The sequence below is a fragment of the Meriones unguiculatus genome, chromosome 1, assembly GCF_030254825.1.
Source record: "Meriones unguiculatus strain TT.TT164.6M chromosome 1, Bangor_MerUng_6.1, whole genome shotgun sequence".
Classification (NCBI taxonomy): Eukaryota; Metazoa; Chordata; class Mammalia; order Rodentia; family Muridae; genus Meriones; species Meriones unguiculatus.
In genome coordinates, this window is record NC_083349.1 from 155787413 (window position 1) to 155808504 (window position 21092).

The window sequence follows — 21092 nt, forward strand, 5'->3', positions numbered from 1 at the left end:
TTCCAGTCTATTGGGCAACTTGGACTTTACAGTGACATTATTTAGTGTCCTTAGAAGAGTAGTGGTTCCTTTTATTAAAAAAAAAAAAATGTGGATCTTCCGACTGATAATTCTGCCATTTTCATTTCATTTACTGAAAGTCAGGGTCGGCTTGTGAAAAGTTGATAAACAACATCCTTAATGTACAGTGCCAACCCTCACTCTAAGCTACTTCCCCATTTCCAAAGCATTGAATGAAGATTTCATTGGGTTTTATAGTGGCTTTCTGATTTTAGTAGTCTATACAAGAAGAGAGTTTGGAAGTTCTTGTATACCGTTAGTGATTGTCTGCCCATGTCCTGCCTGAAATAGCATGATTGTTTTTGGAAAGTATCTTTAATGAAGCTGGATATGTTAGGCTTGGGGAAAAAAATCCTGACAACATAAAGTACATTTTCTGGATAATCTTGGAATATAGGTCTAATAATTTGATGTTAACAAAAATATATATTATTATGTTTTCAAACACTAGACAGAGGCATTTAAGGTAACAGTCTCAATTTATAATATTTAAAAAATATACGAAGTTCATTATACTCAGAAGCAAGGAAAACAGATTCAGTTCTTAGATGCTGACTTCAAATGACTCCAAGGCTTCCAGGACCCTGTGTGCAGGAGTCTCATGTAAACAGCTGACCGCAGTCCTTCTCCAGAACTCCGGCACACGGTGCAGCCAGTGTACAACGGCATTTAACCCGTGTTAATTCTGGTGTGTGCCTTTGCTTTCTGAGCATCCCAGGAAGGTTTAAGACAGGAATTTGAGGCAGAGGTGAGAAGCAGGGTTTGGGATTAACATGCTCTAGGAGAACTTTGGTGTTGCTGCGGCAAGGATGAGGAAAAAGCTTTGAACTTATTTAGAACGTCTAGGTCTCTGGATAGAAATGTCGGCAGCTTTAGAGCTGACTGTGGGTGTGACGGGAGACACAAAACTCGTCAACACTGAAACTGATCCGGGGTGAACAAGTGGAGGTGACGGATCATGCTAGACCATAAGCTTCGCATGAGTATGAGCCTGTGTGCCATCCACAAAACTGAGCAGGATGGGGAGGAGGTAGTGATGTGGCAAGGTTTAGACTGCTGCAGAATGTGAGAAAGAACTTTATAAAAGGTAGTAAAATTCAAGCAATGCTCTAGCAAAGAAGAAAAGTGGTCCAGAAATCAAACACAATGTTTCTAGGCCTCAGCAGCATTGAGAAACACATAAATGTGTGTGTGTGTGTGTGTGTGTGTGAGAGAGAGAGAGAGAGAGACAGAGACAGAGACAGAGACAGAGAGACAGAGACAAGGACAGACAGAGCGAGAAAGAGAGCCTTATAGCTCAAAGAGCAAGAGCAAATCAAGTGGATTGGATCATCTTTCTCCACATCATCAGACTTAACACTAAAAGGCATATTTCCCTTTTGTGGGGAGAAAGATCTACATTTACTTTTGCAGGTCATATGTTACATGAAACACTCCAAATAGATTTCTATGCTCTTGTTCTGTTCATCTGACTTTGCCTTTTTAAATTTTTTATTATTTATGTATTTATTTGAGACAGGGTTTCTCTGTGTAGCTTTGGCTGTCCTGAACTCACTTTGAAGACCAGGCTGGCTTTGAACTCACAGAGATCCGCTTGCCTTCGGCTCCCCGAGTGCTGGGATCAAAGGAGTGCACCACCAGGCCCGGCTGACTTTGTGATTTTTATTTTTAGACTGAGGCAGAGACACTGCAGGGCTGAGAGAAACCTTCTTCCCCCTCACTGTCACATTGAGTTGTGTGGTTTCTGTGCTCAGCTGGATGCTGGACCTTTCTTAGATGGCCCACTGTTCATCAGACCTCCTCGTGTCTCACAGTGACCAGCCTGTCTAAGGGCATGACTGAGTCCTTTCATTACAAAGTTCTTTTGCACCTTTACACTCATGAGAACTCTGTATGCTAACACGCTGGCCTACACAACTGGCACCCGCCATTGCCAACAGGCTCCAGAACCAGTTATTATAATGGAGTTAGGAAACAATGGCTTATTAATTCCATTTCCCAGTCACATTCATCACCCAGCCTTAGTTCCTGATGGCTTTGGACTGTTTGTGCTTGATATTTTGGAATTAATAAATAATTCTCTTCCTTCTCTTCCTTTATCTGACTATGTCACTCAAGCTCACAATCCTCCTGCCTCAGATTCTAAGAAGCTAGAATTTCAGGCACACCCCCCACCTCCTGCCCAACTGGCTCTATTTTTTTCTTGTATTGAAATTACTGCCCAAAACAAATTTTTGTCCTATAGAGGTCATTTCTTTGGAGCAATTATTTTTTTCTTGATCTCTTTAATTACTTTTGTAAGAATATTAGCCTTTATAATCTATTTTAAGGTAAACAGACCAGTAACATTTCAGAATGGGACCATTGCATTCTCTGTTACACTTCTCTAAATATGTGATTTGTTTCTTCTATCATCATTGGCAAGAATGCTCTTTTTTTTTTTTTTCTGCCAGAAGGTAAAAATGTACTCTACTTTCTGTCTAAATAATGGAATGGTTATTTGGCATGTAATAACTCATCTTGCGCTGGGGCAATGACAGTCTGCCTCTGTCCATCTCCTGCTCTCTGCAGACATGTGTCATAAGCTCCCATAATAAACAATATTATAATCTGTCTGTCATAAACTGAATCATGCTATTTATTGCCTTTAAGTTTCTCCATGCACATTTTTACCCTTCCTTCAAAGTCATTTCACACACTAATAAACAGAGAAATTTATTTCACTCTGTTTTAAAAGAAGACCCGTGGAATGCATAAAATTCCTCTCTCTTTCTCCTCTCTCTAACAAAACAAGCTAAGCAATGACAGCTGAGATCATGCATTGCATAGGTCCTCCTTTACACCCACAAACCCACCAGAAGCTGTCTGGAAGCTATCTGGGCTGGGCCTGCTCGTGGATACCATGTCAGGATACCTGCCACAGCCCTCCTCTGACCTCACAGCCACTTGCTTCTGCAGCTGCAGCTACCTCAGTGCAGTAGTAGTTTATCAACTGAGATGATCAATTCAACTCTTCTAGGCTGAAAGCTGGGTGGACCGGACACACCGATGCACAGAAAGACTGCCCCCGCACCTCCTCTGGCTGCTCATGTCGGGCACAGTTGCACACAATTCATTTGCACTGTTTGAAACAGAGTGGGATGAAATTCTTCAGATACTGCTCTCCAGAAAAGACAGCATCCTAGAAGCTATGTTTAAAAAGTAAATAAGAAACAGGTAAAGTGATGTGGAAGGATTAGCTTTCCATTGATCAAATATATCTAAAATATTGTCTTAAAGTAATAAAAATTAAAACTTTAGTAATGGGATATTTCATGGTTTGTGTGAACTTGTATGTCTGTCTGTCTATCTGTCTGCCTCATAAGATCTCTTGTGCTCTGGCTGCCTTTTGAATTCACTATACAGTTGAGGATGCCTTGACTTTTGGCTCCTCTTGCTTCTACCTCCTGAATTAAATGTTTTCCTGTATAAGATCTGCCACCATCATGGTGTTTCTTCATAGCAATAAAACCCTAACTAAGACATCATCTTTGTTTAAAATCTTTGCATATCTGGATCAACACACTGCTTATGCCTTTACTTCTTGTTCTAGTTTCATTTTGTTGCTTTCATAAACCATCCCGACCAAAAGCAGCTTAGGGGAGAAAAGCCAATAAATTTTTGGTTTATACTTCTAGGCCACAGTCCATCATTAAGGGACATTAGAATAGAAATTCAAGTAGTTGCTGAAGCAGATGGCAGGGAGGAAAGCTGATTGCTGGTTTGATCATGGATTCATGCTTAACTAAATTTCTTATACACCTTAAGACCACCTGACTAGCTGATGGGCTGCCTACAGTGGGATGGACCTTGTATATCAGTTAATAATCAGAACATTCTCCCACTAGCCAATCTGATTTAAGTTATCCCTTAATCCAAATTTTCCTTTCAGATGATCCCTGGCTGCATCGAGTTGACAGTTAAAGTTAACCAGAACACTTGCTATGAGGGCATTCCTGAGATCTCCAGATTATCTATAGCTTTGCTTTGTTTTGTGGGCATGCACATGAGCAATTCCAGTGGGCTCAGCTTAAATATCCACACCAGACTCTGCAGAGGTTCACAGGCTCATGGCTACCAGCTTCTGGTAGAGCTCTTCCCCTTTAGCTTCCCTGATGGAAGATTCTTGAGACACGCAGAGCCAACCAATTGGGTGGGAATCATTTTTTTTCCCATGGAATTTGCCAAGGAAGCAAAATGATAGTCTCTGGAACATTTAACATGCATAGAGGTCTCTGTAGAGTTATCAGAAGGAAACATTCATGGGTGAATATATGCATTTGCCCTGTGTAACTAAGAATTATGTATTTTGTGTAGATCACGTGTTTGCCTTGCCTCACTGGTCAGAGCATGTCTAGAATGAGCTTAGTGAGGGTGGTGTCATACACTGTCATGCTCTGATCTTTGCTGTTCTAGCCCAGTGTGCTCAGAGTTGCCAATCTGATTCACTGAAGTATTGAAGAATTGCCTCCATGATCAAAGGCCTGGGAGATTGCCGCTGGCCAAGGAAAGGCTGTTGGCACTAGGCAAATTTCTAAGAAATGGCTGATAACATCTTAATTTCCTAATGGTTTTGAAATACATACACACACACACACACACACACACACACACACAGAGAGAGAGAGAGAGAGAGAGAGAGAGAGAGAGAGAGAGAGAGAGAGAGAGATGAGGGGAGGTTTTTCCCAGCATCTCCGAGCACAAAGGAGCTCAGTTTACCATCCCAATAATCACACAGGGGGAGTTCCTCCTCAGTCTTTTCTTTACCCTCACTGTATCTGTCACACAGGAGGCTACTGCACAACAGGGATCAAGGGCTCATTTTTCCCTTTTTCAAAACCATCAGACTTTGGGGCCCTTTAACTTGTCAAAATGGCCTCTGGCTCCTCACAGCAGTCAACGTGAGGCTATTATCTCAAGTATCATCTTGTCTGAAGAAATAAGCTCCCAGCATGGGTTCCAGGGAACAATATCCTCCTAAGAATCCCACGGAGGCAGGTGCAGGCCCTTTGTTGAGCTGACAGCCCCAGGGTCAGGTGTGCTCTGCCTTGCTTGCCACAGCAGCACAGGCTCGGAAGCCTGCTGCAGTTTGTGTGGGACCCATGGAATCCTCCCAGTAAATGCCGGCCACATCATCTCTGAAGCCTCATGTGCTCCAAAAGTAGAAACTGACCACTCAAAAGCTCCTTACCAGACCCCAGAGTTCAACTTTCCTCCTCGGCAGCCATGTTCTTAATATACCAGGAGCTCAGAGCAACCCTCATATGGAAACTCCCCAGTGTATTCTGTTTGCTCTCTTGCTATCTCTCCCACTAGGAAGCTAGAGTACCCTTCTTCTCATGGTAGCTTGATGAATATACCACCGGAATGCCTTTAGATTGCAGAACTTCCAACCTCAGAAACTTGACTAGTACTTAGAAACACTCCACCTATTTCTACAGCATCTGCAGCCCACAACACAGCTTTATAAACCTAGAGGGGTTGGATGATGACCTTAGCCTTGGGTATCCTAGAGATAAATATTAACTTTATTACCAATCCAGGGGTACAGAGCTTAAAATACCTTGCTTAATGTGAATATACTTTGGTTTCTTCAAGATCAAAATTATGTTTCTGGATGTTTACTCAGTTTCCATGGTGTGCCTCATCTTCCTGAAAGTTATGACTTGCGCTGTCATCCTTGGGCACTCTCTGCCCAGCTTTTCAGCTGTTAGAGTAAGCAGATAGCATTTACTTGGTGCTCTCCAAGAGGAGACCTGGGTTCCAGAGGCAAGCAACATTTCCCTCCTGCATGGTGGCTCCTGGGAGAGTGGAACAGACAACAGCTTGGCTCATTGTAGCAGTGGTAGGCTAGTAGCAGCCCTGTAACCTTCCTCCGGGAGCAGGTGGGACATCCTGGAAGACAGTGGTTTCCACAGTTATTTCTGCTTTCTGTCACTGTGAGCACCACTGATTGGAGGCCTCACACCTCCTATGTCGAGAATGGAATGATTTGTACGTGCAGAAGTGGTGTGTGTCCAAGAAAGAAGATCCTCTTCCTGGGAGCCAACCCCATCCACTTCCTCTCTGGATCGATTCTTTGTCCACAGAGCTCTTTATCAGTGGGTCACCTATGAGTCTAGCCAAGCTCTACAACAAGGAGGATTATGGCGGTCTGTGTGTGTGTGTGTGTGTGTATGTGTATGAAAGTATTGACTCTTTGACAATGGGGTCTAGATGGAAGCTGCTGGACCTATATCTGCTCACTGGTTTCTGCATTCTCATATTCTAGGGCTGGTTCTATAAAAGAAAGCATCTAGTTTGGATTTCCCAGATGAACTGGTATTCAGTTCTAAGTCCGTTTAACATGGTTCTTGGTTCCTTTAAAAACAACAACAACAACAAAACTTATTGACTCCAGGAGAGGTGGCATACACCTTTAATCCAGCACTGGGGAGACAGAGGCAGGCTGATCTCAAGGATCTGAAGCAATCCCTGGTCTACATGGTGAGTTCCAGGCCAGCCAGAGCTACACATCCAGATCCTGTCCCAGAAAGAAAACCAAACCAAACCAAAAAATTTCACACTGAATGCTTCCCGCAGGCAACCCTGCTTCCTTACAGCTCCTGCAGGACTCTCGGAGATCAGTTTCTGACTTGGGTGGGAAGGACTGCGTGAGCTATCTCCTCGCTCCACCTCAAGAAGTCTGAGTAGCTCCTGTTCTGAAGAATGAAGCATGGGTCAGAGACACTGTCTCTATTCTGGGGACCCTGATTTGTATGGTGCAAAGAAACTCACTAGAGGCTGTACCTCAGTCTAATCCTCAGGCCTATAGGACATACCCTTCCTAAGCCTCTCCCCCCGCTCCCTAACATGTGTAGAGAACTTCTGCCGTGCTCTGTGTAGCTTGTGTTTCTAACTACTGTTCCAATATCACGAGCCTCTGAAACATTTACATGAAGATGGATGGTCATTTTGCTATGTCAATACTACCCAGGCTTTGAATTCTTAGAGCTATGGCATGGAGTTTGTGCATGTTTGTGCTCCTAATAATGGTCAAAACCATGAAAACTTAGGGGTAGGAAGTTAAGAGTTTGCAAGCATTTAGAAATATAGCATGCTGTGTTTACGGTATGATAATTTCTTTTTAAAATATTTAGTACAGATGCCCCAAAATCCACATGGAGGTTAACCCTGGCAGTTTAATGGAGGTAAGTTCTCATTTGGAAGCAACTATTTGGAACTCCATACAGTGCATGTGGATAGCAAGCCCTTGACTATTACCGGATTCTACACCAGATGTAAGGACATGAGAGAAACAGCTTTTCATTAAAAAATTAGTGGTTTGATAAATGTGTGGTTGTAAAGAAAACTTTTATGGAGGGAAACACAACATTCAGGCCCCATAGCCCAGCGTATCATCTTCACAGTGATGCAAAAACCTAGACGCCTTTCTAGTTCCCTTTTCCCCACTTCATAGAAGGACACCCGCCTTTGTCTTACTATGAAGCTTCCGAGTACTGGACCCGCTGCCTGGGACTGAAGTTTCCAGGCATGTTTTGAGGTGCCTGGAACAGAGGGAAGAACTTCTCTGCTTAGGGAAACAGGATCAGGGCTGTTCTGTGCCTCCGATTGTCTGCGCAGCGGTGGGACTTGGTCACTCTTCCTTTTGCAGAAATCTCTAAGGAGAACAATATTGGAGGCAGAAAGTCCTGTAGCCATCACAACACTTAATCATCACTGGCTAACAGTATTTTCAAAAGAGTTTAACACTTGGATGGCAACACAGGGCAAGGTTCATTTGCGATGCGTACTTTGTGAGTTGCCTTTGATCTGGTAAGCACAGAGCCCTCCAACGTGAATTTCTAGTGCGGCGATGGAGGAAAGGAAATGAATTTAAGACAGAAGACTGTGTGTGGCAGTGATCTTATCATTACTGAATTCTCCCACAAATGTGTGCACAAAACAAAAACAGCTCCAACGGTTTTATTCCCTGGAGTCAATAACAGTGACAATGTCATTCATTCCAACAGCAGATTCCCCAGGGAGAAGAGCATTTTCAGGAGTCTGCCCACATCCTTAGGGTGGCTAGGTGCGAGCTGGTTGCCTCCCTTGCACTACGAAGGGCAGTAGTTTTAATTAGCGTCCACTGGCCAGGAAACAGGGTCGGAGGGCACCCTTCACCTATTTGCTTCGGGGCTCGGTGACAAAGCAAGTCAGTCTACATTTCCAGAGCACCTGAGTGTCTTTTCAGAGCAGGTTATGGGGCAAAGCTCTTCTGAGGAGACGCCTCTTTTGCAATTAGAGATCTGGGACATCGTAACAGAGTGTTGAACATCAGCTTTGTACTAGAGAGAAAAGACATGATCACCTGTTTTCTGGGTTACTCTGCTCACTAGTGGTTTTAATTACCTTTTTGAATAATGAAAGCTCCAGATCAGTTCTGTCTATCCAGGGACTCTTTCAAGCTTGTCATCTGTTCACTGGACCAAGTGTGTTTCATTTCCACACCCTAGACATCCTCCTATCACCCTCCGCCCAGAGCTTTGTGTGTTCACATTATTGAAATTTGGATGGTTACTCCAATAAGATTTCATTTCACATTCGTCATGAATCTGTCTGCTTGCCACTCAAAAGCCCAGGCAGAGAGATGCCATTTTCACATGTAATTTTCAGGGTCATTATACACAGGACATCCAAGCAGTGACCAAAGCAGAGGGAACAGATTTGGCCTGAAGCTTCCTTACCAACTACTAAAAAATGTCATCTCCATGAAGTCAGCTGGCTGGCCTGTCTGAATCACTTCACATTTCCTTTTTGAAGACCTTTAGTTCAAATACACTCAACCTTCACAGAGAAGAAAGAATCTTTATTTGAATCTCCTAAAGGAACTATTTACTTTAAGCAGACACCAGAGAAAGAATTCCTCAGATTCTGATGTTTTCTCATTAGTAAAGAAAGTCATTCAGTATATATAAAGTAGTGGAGTCATTAGTAGTCTGTCTGAAGGCTAAGAGTTATAGGTTCATTAACTGCAGACTTAGTGAGTACATTTTTGGGCTAGCAAAATCAATCTATTTTAACAAATATGTTTAACAGCATAAGCGAACAAATAAAGTTTCCTAAAATAAAATGTCAAGCAAGTTTTGTAGTTATAAGAAATGTGTGGTTAAGGTTTACAGTCTTGTGAAAGTAAATGAAACATTCATAGTTCAATAGCCAAGAACCTTGAAGAATCCCCAAGTTGATTTCCAACAGCCTGTACTCTCAGTGGCAAGAGGAGCATGTAGCCAGAGAAGCATCCAAAGTTCCCCGTATGTCAGCAGGCATTATGGACTCTGTTGCCTGCTTTTCGATCACTTCCCTCTGGTGGGGCTACCTTGCCAGGCTACCGAGGAAGAGGACACACTCAGTCCTTATGTGACTTGATGTGCTGGGGTGGGTTGGTGGGATAGTTCCCCTTTTCTGAGGGGTAGGGAAGGGGGAATAGGGAGAAAAGGGTGGGACAAGGAGGAAAGGAGGGAGGGGGCTATGACTGGTATGTAAACTGAATAAATCAATTAAAAAATAAACAAAAGGGAATCAGACATGGAAAAAGAATCATGTTGAACAACTTCCCTTCACAAAATTCAAATACTGAAAATTCCATGATTAAAATATCCCAAGCGATATTCAAAAGGTGAAAAAAAGAGAAGATACAAACAATATTTGAAATTGAAAGAAATATTTATAAAGGTGTTTCAGAGAATCAGTCACACACTGTAAGAAGATATAAAACTATATAAATAGATAAAGCAACAAAGAAGTGAAATTCATCAAAAGTAATAAAAAACCTTGAACAGAGTGAAAACCATTAAACAGACTTAATCAAGTATAACGAAATATTTCCCCACACAAAACTAATTCCAAAAGCTAATTCTACTTAATATTTAAACCAAAAAGAAGGAGGGGAAGAAGAAGAAGAAGAAGGAAAAGAAGAAGGAAGAAGAAAATGAGAATGAAGAATGTGGCTGGGGAGATGGCTCAGCCTGTAAAGTGCTTGCTGTGTAAATATGAGGTCCTAAGTCCAGTTCCCAGGATCCTGTAAAACATTGGACACGGAGACTTGTACCTGAACCCCAGCACTGGGGAGGCAGAGAGAGGAGGCCCTAGCCAGGCAGCCTGGCTGAATAAGCAAGTCTTAGGCCAAATAAAGTAAGTGGTGTTCTGGGGAATGACACTTGAAATTGACCTTTAGTCCCCTCCCTCCCCATGAACAATGTATCTTCACACCAGCACACACATGCATGTACGAATACATCCATACATGAAAGAGGAATGAGAAGAAAAATTTAAAAGTTGGATACTGGGAAGTAAGATCATCATCACTGAAGATAATGAACACACCTAGAAATCTAAGTGCAGCTGATAAAAAATTTAGATAGGTTGTTAAATTAAAAATACATGAGTCATAGTTCTCCATATTAGATAGAAATTACGTTTTAAGCAGCGTTCTCTTTGGAGAAGGATGAGCGTAATCAGTGGCAAATGCAGAACTCTGTCTCTCGGCATGCTGAGTAGCTCTCCCATGGAAGCAGGTGCTATAGAAACAGAGCTGAAAAGCAGGAAGGCGGGTGCTCTGAAGAGTAAATGGTAAAGCCATGCTTGACTCCACTGATGAGCACTCCACTCCGGAACTTAATGGCTGCCCCCAGCTCTGGAGGGCACAAACCTGGCTGCCCACAGCAGAGAGGTCCTGCCACCAGCAAAATGTCTCCAGGCGGTGACACATTCCTCATGACTCTCCCAGGTCACACCCTTATGTGAGTGAGTCTGGTGTTGGAAGCCGTATAACCCCTGTGTGTCACAGCCACAGAGCACACTGAAGGACAATCGCTTTGGGGACCAAGAACTTCCTTTGTGTGCAGTGTCTTCGCTAAAGTTTACAAACCATGTCCGGTACCTTCTGAGGAAGAATAAAGATTACTGGGAAAATTAAGGCAAATCTTAATTAAGAGGCATGCTATGATTAAATTTAAAGAGTTGATATTGTTAAGATATAAATTTTCTCCAACTTATTTAGCGATTACTATAATTCCAAAAGAATATCAACAAGTTTTGTATGTGGGGGGACATATGTGTACATGTTCCTGTGTGTGTGGGTATAGGTACAAAACTTCAGGTGCATGTAGAGGTCACAGGTCCAACATGTTGTATTGTTCTCAATTGCTTCCAACCTTATATTTTTCAGACAGGGTCTCTCCCTGAACCTGGAGCCCATATATCTATCCAAACTAGCTGTTCAGGGAGCCCTGTCCCTGCCTCCCAATGACATGCAACTGTTCTTCCTGCGCTTACACAGTCAAGGTAGAAGGATTCTTATAGTTTGATGCTTACTTATAATTGTGTCATTAGCATAACTTCTTGAGAAGTAATTATTGTCTAAGTTGCATAACTGTTTTCTTTCAAGTTCTTATTTTGAAGGCATTTATATATAGAAAACTGTAAGAACGGAATAAAAACCTAAATAACACCAAGACTCATTTCACGCAATCTGATCTCTCTTGTGTCTGTATTCCAAAGCGTCCTGTAATAAAAACTCCATAACGTTCTTCTCCTCACTACTCAAACCTGCATCTCCTAGGAACAAACTCATCAGTCTGCTTCCCTCATTATCACACTCAACAGTGACACAATAACTTTATTGAGGTCTCTTATCTCTAACATCCAGCTCATGGTCCCCATTTCTGAATTCTAATGTGGTTTCTTTTATTACCTTTTATTGTTATGTTCTTTTTAATGCTATGGCTCCTTTAATTTAGAATAATTCTTTCACTTTTTGTTTCCTTACATGTTTTCATTATTGTTTCTTCAAACTTTAGTGGCCAGAATCTGCCATAAATATTCACTTGCTGGTTTCCCTTGCACTTTGGAGGGCCTCTTGTGAGGAAAAGCAACACGTCAGCCAGAGATGCTGTGTCTGAAGGCTTGCTTGATGGTAAGGCATCACTTCCAAGTTCCCTGACTCCAAAGTCTGGCAAGATGGTTCCGACTTTGGCAGACACGATCCCCTCAGTGAAATTAATCTGTGCTTATTTCTCATAGCCTGGTGACCAGCTTCTTCCACAGAAACAAATCTATGATGACATGAGTCAGAAGCCAATGTGCTTTTTACAGCTTAGCCTCGGAAGCAGCCCACAGTCCATTCCAGAACATCCTGGCACTGCATGCAGTAGCCCTAGTCGGTGTTGTGGAACTATGTATATGGCACAAACACCAAGAGGCTAGGATACAGAAACGTCATCTAAGGTGTCTACCACAAAGGACACTGACATTTTGTCAGACAATGAGGCTCATTATCTCAAGGGATACACCATGTCCCGGAGTTATGGGATTGCTTCCTCTTGAGGAGGATGGTGAGTGCTTCCCATGGTGTTTCATTGGGAGATGCATAATGCCTGCTTATCTATGACTGGTTGTGATGCTTTGTGGAAGAGGCATGGTACTCACTCCTTGATCATTATGTGTCCCCAACCCCAAACTCCCCCCCACCACGTTAGTTGTTTTTTTTTTTTTTTTCCAAGCTAGACTCATCTGCAGATGGGAAGAGAGGCTCTCACTTGAGAAACTGACTTTATCAGATTGGCCTATAGGCAGGTCTATGGGACATATTGTTGATTAATGATTGGTGTGGAAGGGCTCTGTCCACTGTGGGTGGTGGTCATGAGTTATATAAAAACACAGGTTGAGAAAGCCATGAGGAGCAAGCCATGATGAAGAAGCCAGTAAGCAATGTTCCTTCATGGCCTCTGCTTCAGTTCCTGCCCTGCTCTCATTTTTGCTTTGACTTTCCTCAGTGACTGGTTTTGATCAGGATGTGTAAGTTGAATAAACCCTTTCTTCATGTTCTTTATTACAGCAATAGAGAGTAAACAAAGACAGCCTGATATTTTAATGTTGTCAGGTATCCCAGGCTGTTTTCAAATTCTTGATACAGCTGAAGATGAGCTTGGAGTTGAACTCTGTCTGGACGAAAGTGCTGGGGTTATAGGCACGTATTACCAAGACCTGTTTTATACTCTTATGGACATTGAACTCAGGCTTTAATGCATGCCAGACAAGGATTCTATCAACCAAGTCACATTCCCAGTCCCCACTATCACCTTCTTGACTCTCTTTCTGGGCAAGTATCAGATCAGAAGGCTGGTGCCTTAGTTTGATCCCATCAAAAGGTCAGAGACTCGGAGAACTGGAGACATTCTTTTCAATTTGTAGAAATATAGTAACCCAAAATATTACCTTTCACCCCAGATACATGTACATGGGATCCCTTGCACTCTTGCTCCTTTAGGGACTTCAATCTTACTGTCTTCATCCCTGTCATCACCAGGGCTATGGCTCCATACAGTCCTAATGTACCAGGGCCTCAGACCTTAGCACAATTGACTCCATGATGGAAGTACACAATTGACTCCATGACAGAAGTACCATTCTGGCTGTAAAACTCAGCATGCAGACAGCACCACCTGCCAAAACTAAAACAAAAGCCAAATCCATCAGTGTTGATATAGTTCTAGGAAACTATCTAAATGTACTAACCTTACTTTTTGGATTCTTTTGTTCTGCTTCTGGTTAACTGTTTTTGTTAACTGAAGTGTGTCAACCCAGAACATGGGATTTGTGCTTAAAAGCTCACCCTGAGAAAGGCTCAGGGCTACACTGGGATCCTCAGCACCCAGTTTAGTTGCTGGATGGCTAATAAAGACTTTCTATTGGCTTAAACCCATGCCCAAGCAGTATTCTCTGGCAGATACCCCACAACACTGATGTGCAGTCCTTGCATGTCTTAGGAAGCACATCTCCACTACAGCCATACCACCCAGAGCTCAAGCTCTCTGTGTTCTTAGAAGCTGCTGGGGTCTGGCCTGCATTCTGAACCATGTCTTCTTTTCAACATGATGATTATCAATTGTGCCCCAGACATTTTGCATTTTCTCATTTGTTCCATCACTCTAGGAAGAGCATGAGGCTCAGAACTATGGTATTTTCCTGATGAGGAAGTGCCGTGAGTAGAACCCCTGAGAGCATGAGAGTGTACTGAGTGTGCTCAGAATCACCCTCTCAGATTTGATTTCATCTTCAGGTGGCATCTCTGTGCTACGCTGATTCATGAGCCCTCCATCTGAGCTTCATGGAACTGTGGCAATCTGCTCCCTGGCAAGCAGGATAATTAGAATGACTGGTTTTACATGCACTTGTAAAACATAGCAGGGGAAGCAGCGGACACTATGGAGTGCAGTGCCCCTCTTCCAGCCCTCCTCAGTGGGGTTTCCGAGTGCCAGGTGAGCCAGGATGGTGGAGAAGGAGACAGCTTTTCTTCCTCTGACCCATGCATCTAGAGCCAGTAGTTGGGCAGCCCAGACATAGGGGAAGTAGAAAAGAAGGATGGGAGGAACAAAGATCTAACAAGGAGTCCTTAGAATCAGGCCAGACATTGTCCCTAAGCTACCTCACTGGAGAGGTACATGTGGTCTAAAGGACATTGCTCGCTCCAGACCGAAGGCAGCCAGCATGGCACAGGGGTTGGGGAGGATTCTTTTAAGAAACTTTAGTTCCTGTACTTTCACTGTACACAGTGATAGATTTGATATTTTCTAGACTGGCTTACTTCACTTAATAACCTATTCATTTCCCCACAGCTGTCAAAATTCCATTTCTTGGGGCTGAATGAAAGTCCACTGTGTGTATGATCCACATTTTTAAACCATCCACCTGATCATGAACATCTAGGTTGGACATCCCTAACTTGGCTGTTGTAAATAGTGATGTGTGTGTGTGTGTGTGTGTGATGAACAGGTGTCTCCTGTACTGTGGTAGGAGAGTAAACTGGTGTGACAACTATGGAAACCACTATGGATTTCATCAAAAAGGTAAAATTAGACCTACAATATGGCCCAGACATCCAACATGTACCCAAACAAACCCTCCCAATACCCAAACAAGCAATACCAAAAGCAAGCACTCTGATAATATTAAATAGGAGCAATCACTTGTGATGTGGTTACACAGAAAAGAACTGTGGTAAAATTGCCTCCACTCCCATACCTGCACCCAGTTTCCTTCCCTGAAAATGTAGAGCATATTTAAGGATTGTTTGTGTCTTTTTAGAGACATTTTATGAGACCTTGCTGTACTAGTCTAGGCTATGCAGAGAAACTAAATCATGAAGACAATATGGGAGGTAGATATAAATGAAGATTTTCATTGTAAGAGTGGGAATGACATTTAATTTCATTTTTTAATACTTCAACTTTTCTTTTTACATTTACTAAGACTCTCTCTCTCTCATGTGTGTGTGCAAGTGTGCATGCCCATGTATGGTACAGCACATGTGTGGAATTAAGAAGCCAATTTGTGGGAGTTGGTTTTCTCCTTCTGCCTTGTCAGTCCAGAGGTTAAAACGCAGGTTCTCAGTTTTGGATCAAATGCCTTTATCTGTTGAGCCATCTCACTGCCTGAGTTCATGACATTTTAAATGTTAAAGAGTTCCACAAAATGCCAAATGCACGAAGAAAAATAAGGAAAGCCTGGTATAACTCAGGCTGGGCCAGAAGGTCTATGCAGCTGTAGATCCCCTGTAACTCTTGGTCCACAGCTGAGAGAAACAGGCCAATTTCCTAGGAACCTGAAGTTCTGATTTCCCGGGGGGGTTATAGAAAAAGAGAGAGTCTCTCCATCCCATCTTGTCCTTTTGCCCAATGCAAGTACTCATGGGTTGAGTGGTGCCCGCCCACACTGGTGATGGTGGGTCTTTATTCAAGCCAAGAATTTGCCTGCCAGTCTCTCACAGAAACGCTCGAACAAACACATCCAGATATATGCTTTAGCAGCGGCACAAGTGTCCAACTCTACAAAACAGTACATACATGTGACAAAATGCACACATTTCTTCCATTTTGTTCACATTATTTGTAAAAAATGATAGTTCGGCACTTGCTGCTTTGCAACTTGGAAATCATGGCTAACCTGAATGTGAAGAGCCATTGAGTCACAGAGTGGAACTGCACTGGAGTTCATGCGCCCAGTCCTGTGATGCTCTCTTACTGTTAATCTTTGGCCGTCAGAATATTAAACTAGCCTTGTCGTGATTCACCTAGTGCAGCTTGCACAAGGGTGAGTGTGCAGTAGAGCAACTCTCTCAGGCCTGAACTGACAGCCTAAATGCATTTGTTAGCATGATGGCTGTGCCAAGTTCTCCTCGGTAAGGGCTCAAGCCAACTTCTGATCCAGCCAGAAGCTCCTCAGAGGGCTTGCTTCCCGCACTGCTGTCCATACAGTAGCATGTGCAGTTTTAACTTGTTGGCTGTCTGCTAGAGCCTTTCCTTCTATGGTTGTATTCGTCTTGCCAGTCACTCTGATTGGTTGTTGGCCTCTCCAACAGATTTCCTAAGAAATCTGTTGATGGCCACGCAGGGACGTACAGGTTCCCACATATGTGAAATGGCCACACAGCATTTTGTCCTTTCTACATTTTCACACCTCCCACTCTGCTTAAGTGTGTATCTCCTTGAGCTTTAACTGTCTAAAGTGGGGACCCTGGCTTGATGGTGCCCTCAGTCCTAGCACCATGCCTAGCAGATGTGTGCTCATAAGTCAAATAAAATAAGGAGAGAAAAAAAGAAAGGGAAGGGGAAAGGAATAAAGAAAGTTTAGATGGGTTTAAGGTGGAGATAAAATTATCAAGCGTGTTTTCTGCAGCATTGCTATGAGTGTTGAACGCTCCCCACAGGCTTGTGGGTTTGAATAATTGATCCCCAGTTGTTGGTGCTGTTTTGTGAGGTTGTGGAACCGTCAGGAGGTAGAGGGTGGGTGTCACTGGGGGAGAATTTATAGCTTTGACTCATTTCCTATTCTTTCTCTCTCCCTCCCACCCTCTGCCTCTGCCATGTGTGTAGATGATAGCATAAAGCCTGCTTCCTCTTCTGCTACACTGCTTTTCTTGACCGTTGCCAGGCCTGTCCCACCATGATGGACTCCATTCATCTGGAACTGTGAGCTAAAACAAACCTGCCTTTCAGGATATTTTGTCATGGCAGCAGGAAGGGAACTGAAGTAAGTTTGAAACTAACTTCTCTCTCACCCTATCTTTGCTTTAACCCTGACATCTTTGGGTGGTGCTCCACCTCTGAACCTCTCTGGTTCAGGACCTTTCTCTGCCTTACTGTCACATCCCCGTCTTTGCAGAAGACAGGAATGGCCTGTGGTGGTGATCACTAGACCTCACCCTGTACTTCAGGGTGCAATCAAGACTAACTTCTGAATGTGAGTGAACACAGTCTAGTACTGGCTGAACCCTCTTTCATGTCATGTGTGTCAAACTCTACAGAGTGAGAAGGCACTAATATTTCTGCCACTGAAAATTTACCCAGGTCATTTGAATAATCAAAATGAAAGAGTATGTTATAGAAAAAAAAACCCAGATATTGGCTTTTTGAAAAAAAAAAAAAGATTTGTTTTTAGTTTTAATTACACGTATGTGAGTTTGTATGTGTCTCCCTTTGGGTATGTGCACATGAGTGCAGGTACTTCCAGAGGCTGGAAGAGGGCATCGGAACCCCTGGAGCTGAAGTTAAAGGTGGCTGTGATCCACTTGATGTGAATGTTGAGAAGTGAATTCTGGTCCTTGAAGGATAAACAAGCTCCCAACTTCTGAGCCACCTCTCCAGCTGCCAGATTTTTATTTTGGGGGGAAGCACTTGACTGGTTTGAACAATGAATTTGAATTTCAGGTGCCTGGAACATCTGACTATTTGAAAAGGAAATGCATGTAATTTAGTCACCGCTCTGCCCATGTTTCTTGAATGTACCCTGTGTCTTCCTCCTGGCCCACCACTGAGTTGGGGTAAATGAAGAGAAATGATGATGTATTGTATCTACTTCTACTTCCCATGATTCCATTGTTCCTTATCTCAAGCAATTTATATGAATACTGACACTAATTAATTCCTGCTTCATCTATCATGTAGCTGAACGTTTAATCTAGTCCTGTGAATTAGATAAAAGTTTAATATTCTGAATTCTTGAGTCCTTACCTTGAGTGATAAAGGAGGTCATAAATCTAAGCCAGCACTTGTGTTCTTCATTTTGCCTGGTATTCCATCATCTCCAAGCAGGTATGAGCTTCAGGAGAATTCAGAGATCTATGGAGATTGATGAACTCATCATTAGTGTGGAGGTGCACACAACCATGGTCAGTGTCTTCATTCTTAACAACCCTCAAAATATTCAGAATAAGGAGTTTGCTCTCTGAGATGTATATCAGAAATTCTGGAAGCAAATCACTTTGTGTCAATGCTATTTCTTATATTTTTAAAAACGTGCATATTCTATTTTTTTTTTAAATCTTCGCATGTGACAGAGCATGTTGTGAGGTGCTCACCTCTTTCCTGAGGTCTGAAGCACCTTTTCCATTGCACTGACTGGCACTGGTACCCACCTGTTTTTCTTCTGGACCCAGTCAAACTGAGAGCTGAGAATGTGGGACCTTCAAAGGCAGACTTTGCTTTACTCCGCAAATGTGGGAACCTCTGCTGCAAACTCATAGGTGTCTTCCCACTCCTCTGAAGTTGGAGTTGGCCTTGTTCTTGTTGGGCTGACACTGTGGCCCTCTGCTCTTCCTGACTCTAGGGAATGAGTGACTTGCCTGTGTCCACAGAGAGCAGTCGTCTGTCTCCAGACACCTTGGCAAAGACAGTTAGGCAGGACATTGGAAGCTAACTTGGGTGGAGAAATGACTGTGAAAGCTATGTCTTCTGTTTTTCCAGATAATAGTGTGGGATATGGTTGTTCTGGCGACAGGGTGAAGGAGTCAGGAAGGCAGAACAGATGAGTTGTGGGGGAAAGACCAATGTAACATAGCAAAGTTGGCAGTGAACTTGTATATTTGGCCTGACCCAAGTTCCAAGACATTAACTATTTTCTGTGATATAAGACCTGAACATTTGATGCTTCTCTCAAGTTTCTGTCATCTTCAAATATAGTATCATTTCTATCTCCATCACACTGGCAATCTATTTGTCCTTGTCTGTTTACATCTCAGCTTTAATTAAGAATGAGATTCCTGTGCAAAGTCAGTAAGGAGTGCAGATGGAGCCTACACTTGTGTCTTCTTTTTCCCTTGATAGCTTATCCAAATGTGAGTAACAGCTGTGTGGAATCCTACCACACAGCACAGACTTCCCACTACACAGACGGTGGTGCACATCTTTATTCTTTTCTCTCTTTCTTTTTCCTCTTCTGGGCTGAATGTAATCCTCCTCTGAGTGTGTTTATACAGTAAAACTTATCTCCAACTAGAATTACCTTTGCAACCCAACATTTGGAAATGTTGACTGGGTGTCTAGCTAAATATCTATCAGATAATGATATAAATTTAAGTGCATAATCAGGTGTCAACTTTATCATGAGAAATATTTGAAAAGTTGTTGCATGACCTTCAAAATCACTGAGCTCCCAAGACATGTATAGGGGCAGGAGATTTTGTGAGCCTGGAAACTTCCTTTCCCTTGTAGTTAAAAGAGGTTAGAGAGAGCTAACCCAGGGAACATGACTTTCTTTTTTTATTTTTTTTATTTTTATTTTATTTATTTATTTTTTATTTTTTTTATCAGTTACATTTTATTAACTCTGTATCCCAGCCGTGTCCCGATCCCTCATTCCCTCCCAGTCCCTCCCTCCCTCCCTCATCTCCACCATGCCCCTTTCCAAGTCCACTGATGGGGGGACCTCCTCCCCATTCATCTGATCCTGTTTTATCAGGTATCTTCAGGACTGGCTGCAAAGCCCTCCTCTGTGGCCTAACAGGACTGCTCCTCCCTTCGGGGGTGGGGAGACCAAAGAGCCAGTCATTGAGTTCCTGTTAGAAATAGTCCCTGTTCCCCTCACTTTGGGAAACCAATTGGTTACTGAGCTACCACAGGCTACATCTGAGTGGAGGTTCTAGGTTATATCCATACATGGTCCTTGGTTGAATGTCAGTCTCAGAAAAGACCCTGTGCCCAGATATATTTGGTCCTTGTGGAGCTCCTATCCTTTCCCCATCAGACTAACTCCCCTTCTTTCTTATGATTCCCTGTACTCTGCCAAAGGTTTGGTCATGAGTCTTTGCTTTGAAAACACTGCTAGTTAGAGTCTTTCAGATGCGCTCAGTAGACTCCTGTCATACGTTCAATGCACATCCCATCTGTCTTTCTAAACGAGGATTGATCATCTTACCCCATGTCCGCTCAATTGAATACTACTCAGCAATCAAAAAGGAGGAAATCATGAAATTTGCAGGCAAATGGTGGGATCCAGAAAAGATCATTCTGAGTGAAATATCCCAGAAGGAGAAAGACAAACATGGGATATACTCACTTATATAGACCTATAAGATATGATAAACATAATGAAATCTATACACCTAAAAAAGATAATCAATTGAGCGGAACATGACTTTCATCAGTGAGCTGCTTTCCACCTGGGGATTATAGAAGAATGAAAATAAAAGGACTAGAAAAAAAAGGTGTGCTTGTTGGTATTGATTGTCAGTTGACAGAATATGGACTCACCCAGAGGTGAGGGCATTTTGGTAGTGCTGTTAGCTGAGAGCATTCCTCTCTAGTGGTCAAGACATAAAGAGATCTGAGGAAAAGCGTGTCCCTTGGCTGCCTTTGCTTCTTCTTGGGTGAGGTGCTCTGTGACATCATCTTCTGATGTTGTCAGATGCCAGCTCCTCCGGCCACCCAATGTGAACTCTACCTTCCAGTAACTGTCTAGGAACCTTCCAGGCTTCTCTTGCAAGCTCTAGCATCATACAGAAGCTAACACAGTTGCATATAGTTCTGCCAATAGGTCATCTCAAAGTTTTTTTTTTCTCCTTGTTGGCTTTTCTCTGTATCTCAGCAGTAGACAAATGGCTTAAATAAAAGAAATTTATTTCCCATAGTTCTGCAGGCTAGAAGGTCTAGGACCAAGGTCCTTGATTAGCAGACTCT